This window comes from Octopus sinensis, linkage group LG8, assembly GCF_006345805.1.
Source record: "Octopus sinensis linkage group LG8, ASM634580v1, whole genome shotgun sequence".
NCBI lineage: Eukaryota > Metazoa > Mollusca > Cephalopoda > Octopoda > Octopodidae > Octopus > Octopus sinensis.
The window spans coordinates 81,756,617-81,762,320 of NC_043004.1; the positions used below are offsets into that span (position 1 = coordinate 81,756,617).

The 5,704-nt window shown below is 41.2% G+C and overlaps 1 pseudogene; it reads right to left on the bottom strand.

The window, feature by feature from the left end:
• LOC115214862 overlaps positions 1–2,002 on the bottom strand; it is a 25,275-nt pseudogene extending 23,273 nt beyond the window's left edge.
• Positions 2,003–5,704: the final 3,702 nt, after the last annotated feature.

Genomic DNA, 5,704 nt, shown 5'->3' on the forward strand with positions numbered 1-5,704 from the left:
AGTTTATCTCGAACCGGCAGTGCCCCTCCCCCCTCTTCCGGTGGCACTGCCAAGCTAGGGATTTCTGGATGTTATCCATTGTCCCCTGAACAGACTGGTCAGTTCGACTTCGTCAATGCTTAGCGTCTCTCCAAGTACATCATCGCCATTTCCCTCCACTAACCCTCTATAGAACTCAAGAGTGGATGTTCCACTGATCGCATTGCCCGGCTGGTAGTGAGCGGTGAGTGCTTGGTAACATCCCAGATGCCAGTCACCTTGCCTCGGTCTCTTCTTGACTCAGGACTGCAGCTTAGTCAAGGAGACGAGCTGGGGGAAAGGCCTGACAAACGGTGATCACTCCTGTTCACCGTTTAGCACGTCAGTTGCAATGCCACTACAAAGAGTCTCGTCTAGTTTAGCTACCCCTCATATTTTCTATTTTTTCTAACGCTATTTCTTTGCTAAACTCTATCGATATTACTCTAATCTCTCTTTTGAGAGCCGCCCACCACCTGTTGTTGACGATATCTCCTGTCAACTTCAGCTTAACTAAATTGTTGACCCAGCCCCTGTAAGCCTTACGTGCCGGAAACGACATATTCAGCTCACAGCACCCGGATTCTAACCTACGTATTTTATCTAGGTCGACCGTACAGATTACAAACTTATGGTCTGAAAAGGTGACCATTTTAGGAAGAGCATATCCTACACTGTTACTGTATATTTTCCTATTGAAAATCATATCTATATACAATCTAGATGACCCTAAGTGGTTGGTACAGGTCCACACTGGCATACTAGGGAAATCTCGTCGGTACCTGTCAGACATTTGGAACTGACTGATCAGGTGCTTGAGGCTTTCGCATCCCACTCTTCTATCAACTATTTTCGCACAATCCCAGCGTTGGTCTAAGATTCCGTTCCAGTTACCTACTAGCAGTAAAGGGCGAGACGTACCTAGAAAGGCTTCCAGACGCTAAAGAGGCCAAAGGCCTCCGCTGCTGCCTACGCCGGGGCGAGGACCACAAACAACATCAGCACCAGCAACAACACCAAAGACATTAACCACCCTAGGGGGAAACAAAGAACGCGCTCCCAACTCCTTCACACCGATCAAAAATACAGACTTCCAGCCGTTTGGATCCGGTAGGGGCATAGACGGCCACCAGTCTAAAGACACTACCTTCACTATTGCTCACGTCCAGAGCTACCATCTTCCCATCCGGGTTCCGGAAGATCGGCTTTACCTTGAGATCCAGTTCTTTCCTAAACAGCACTGCCACTCCACCTCCCATTCCCGGCCGAATAACAGATGGAAAGATCTGATAGTCATCGAACATGAGGGTCAGTGCGCATGTATTGGAAATCCATGTCTCACTGACGTGGGCAGCAGCGGAGGCCCTTGACCCCTTGCACTTTGTACCAGTTGGGGGCAGCGAGGTCGCAAATGAGTCGTTTCTCTACACGCGAAACAATGCGGCCGTTTGCCCTCAGTCATGATGTGTATCACCGTCCCTTTCTGGAGACGGATGTGGTTCGGGATTTTTTTTAATGTTTTCGGATCTGATCTGGAGGTGTATCTCCAGGTCAACCCCAGACCAGTCCTCCCTAGCAGGTCTTGTCACCTCTATCGGGACAGTATCCGTCCCCTCCACGATTATGCATCCCAGAAGCCACCAAATATCAAGTCCTGGTGGGATTCTAAGGATGCGGACACGTACTGTATGTTTCCCATGTGGGAGAGGTACACAAGGACTTTGCTGATTTTGCAAGGGTTACTGGATGTTTCATAGCGAGGGCCGTATTGTTTGTCTCTTGCTATGTATTCGATGTCATCTCTGATGCACCTCAGCGCCGCCTCTATATCTACTTGGGCTATTAAAGCCGCTCTTTTCGTTTCTACTGAGATGCATTTGAAATGAACCGTTCTTTTCTCCACTGCTTCAATTGACTCTGACGGAATAGTTAGATTAGCCCAAGTTTTTTCTTGTTTAATCAATTTCCAAGCCTGGGTCGACATCTCATCTCTATTTGTGAGATTCACGATCAAGCGTTGCTTCCTTTTCGCTGCTGCTGTGAACGTGTTTTTATTGTTGGTAATGTCCTCGTTATTGTTCTTGTTGCTGTTGTTGACGTTGTTCTTGTCGGTGGTGTCAGTATTGGTTTTGTTGTTGTTGCTGTTGTCACTTTTGCTATCATTGTTGCTGTTGTTGCTGTCGCTACTGCCGCTGCAGCTACTGTCTCTTTCGTTCTTGTTGTTGCTACCACTACTACTACTGCTGCAGATGTTGTCACTGTTACCTCTGTTCCTGCTACTGGTACTGCTGCTGTTACTATGAAGTGGACTTGGTACCGTAACCGTTTCGTTTTTCTCCTCCCCTTCACCTGTATGATTGCCATAACGGAGGAAGGGGGGAAGTCTTCAGCGGTCACCAGATTCATGGGAGGGGCTATTTTCCTTTTTTTCAACTCTTTCAAGATGCGCTCTGTCATCTTGTTGAGTTGTGTTTGTTTAAATTAAATTAAACGCCCACCGAACTTATTTGATGGGTTGAATATAGCCCCTAGAGAGGCTAAACAACCATAGAAAACCAGTAACAGGTTCCTGATGTTTCTATTGATAACTGCAAAAAACCACGAAACCGGTGTAAATAAATGTTTTAAGCTGCATCAACCCGGAGCGTTTGAAAACACGTCTTATGTGTTCCGTAGTGAATAATAATAATAATAATAATAATAATAATAATAATAATAATAATAATAATAATAATAAATGCCCTGATGCAGTACCAGACAGTGGCTCTCATGGCTTCTGATCTTAACTGATTGGAAGTGTTATCATGTACATTGTTTTGTCTTGGTATCAAAGATGAATTACAGCAAATATTCTGCTCAATACCACAGATTTGCTTGTCAGTTGTTTGATCTTAACCAGTTGAGTATGTTCCTTGGTGGCTGAAGATATGTACATCTCTGATCACAAGCAGAAGTAGTGGGGGAGCATCATAGCTGTGTATTGAAAGGAATTCTTAGAGGTTTGGATAATTCACCTTTGGAAACATAGGTGCTTCGTTCAAAAACCTTAAACAACCCTTATTCAGGGACCTTTTGAGCGGGATGGGCTACTCGACCCTAAGAAAATTCTAACTGGGCCCCACCTGCAAGGTCATGCGCTGTTTATCATGATATGAGATCACCATGTCGTGCACATATGGTTGTGATGCATGTGCCTGCTGTACCCTTATCAGACGGGTAGTCATGATGGGTATACTGGGCTTCGTATATTTTACCCCAATGTCACTTTGATGGCATGCACTGCTCTCTCACTCAATAATAATAATAATAATAATAATAATAATAATAATAATAATAATAATAATAATAATAATAACGATGGCAAGAAACTAAATGCAGAAGAAATAGACAAAGAAAAATCCCAGCAATGGTTGAGAAGCTCAGGACTCAAAGCAGAGACAGAGGGATTTTTAATTGCAGCACAAGACCAAAGCCTCCCCACCAGAAATTACCAAAAACATGTAATGAAAAGAAATATAACAAGTAACTGCAGAATATGTGGAGATGGACAAGAAACAATAAATCATATTAACTCTGGCTGCCCAATCCTGGCTAAGAAGGAATATATTCACAGACACGACAGAGTTGGGACCGACATACACTGGAAGCTATGCCAACATTATGGAATAACAACAGAAAAGAGATGGTATAGGCACACACCAGAAATGGTCACAGAAAACGAGAAAGCAACCATACTCTGGGATATGCTGATACACACAGATAGAGAAATTAAGGCCAACAGATCAGATATAGTTGTCAGAGATCACGAAGAAAAAATGCTTTCTAATTGATGTATTAATACCAGCAGATGACTGGAGAAACTTTCAAAATACAAAGACCTGGAAATAGAGGTAACCAGAATGTGGAATCTAAAAACAGAAACAATTCCTATCATAGTAGGTGCATTAGGCATGATAAAAAAATATTCAGACAAATACATAACAAAAACACCAGGACTTACAAACACATATAACATACAGAAAATTGCATTACTGGGCACTGCACACATCCTACGCAGAACACTTTCCATACAATAACCATCAGAGCATCACAACAAATCACAGCACATACCCAAGGTACACAGAGCTGCGCTCGGTAGTGAAGTGAAAGCACGCTATAAAAATAAAACTACTGAATAATAATAATAATAATAATAATAATAATAATAATAATAATAATAATAATAATAATAATAATAATAATAATAATGATATTCAAGACGAAGAGCGCGATTCGATTGTAAGAGATATTTTTTGGTTGAACGATATTTTGACAGTAAGTCTGTCTTTGTCAAGTTCAAAATAAAGTGATAAAAATTATTGAAATTTAAATTGAAAGTATGAACGAGAGAAACCAGTGTCCGCACGTTGATGGAATGACATCACCAGTCTTTAAGTTTCAATTTTATAACTGGTGAAAAGAAAAAGACAGAAAAAAGTAGCCGTTATAGTCAATAAGTTAATATAACACAGTGGGTCGCTAGGGGTTACTATTACAAAATACAGCTTTCAACTATTGTCCTTCGTTACAGTTATTTTTTCCCGTTGCTTTCTTTTACGTTGTTATAAAGAAATGAAACCTCCCAACACAAGCAATATTTTTCTGTGTTCGTTTACTTACCTAAGTGTATATGTGAATGCATTTGTATTTATGTGTGTATATAAATAATTTGTGTATCAATATATCTACCTTCCTTTACTTTTAACTTGCTTCAGGCATTTGACTGCGGCCATGCTGGAGCACTGCTTTAGGGGATTTTAGTCGAACAAATCGACTACCAAAGACTCTACTAGCTTTTCTGATTCTATACGAAATTTCATTATCAAGACCAGTAGTGCTTAGAGTACTTACTAAATATATGAATTTGATTGCAGCTTCTAACATTTGTCCATATATAGTTACAGAAGGCCCCATATAAAGCTTAGAGGGGGGGGTGCATGTTGGTATATCAGAAGAGTTTTCTTTAAGTTAATTATAAAACCCAACGCTTTACATTGCTGCAGAAATCGCATTAGTCACGTGTTGCCTATCTTGCTGGGAATTTGCTAACAGGTCACATTCATCTGCATACAAGAACTCAATGATGCGAGAATGAAGAACTTTCGTTTTGGCAGTCTTTTGACGTTGAAAAGTTTCCCCGCTGTCCTATATCTTATATAGACCCCTTCAGCACACTCTTCGAAGACTATTTGAAAGTCTATTGTAAAATACAAAGCCAACAAGGTAGGAGCAGGAATATCACCCTGTTTTACACCCTTTTCTATAGAAACTGGATCTGAAAAGGTACCTCAAACATTAACTCTCACCTCCAACTTATCATGAAATTGTCTAAGCATTCTCACAAATTTTTCAGGGCAGCCCAGCATTTTCAAGATCCCCCAAAGCGCAACTCTAAGTACAGAATCAAACGCTTTCCTCAGATCAATACAAACTTGATATAAGTCCATATTCTATTCGATACACTCCTCTTGTAGCTGTCTAACTGAAAATATGTCCATAGTACTCCTACTACCTCTAAACCTACACTGTGATTCTGGTAGAACCTCATCAGCAATGTGCTGAAGCAATCTATCCAACATTACCCTACAAAGGAACTTTCCAGCCACAGCTAATAGACGGATGCCGCGAAAATTATCGCAGGCATCCT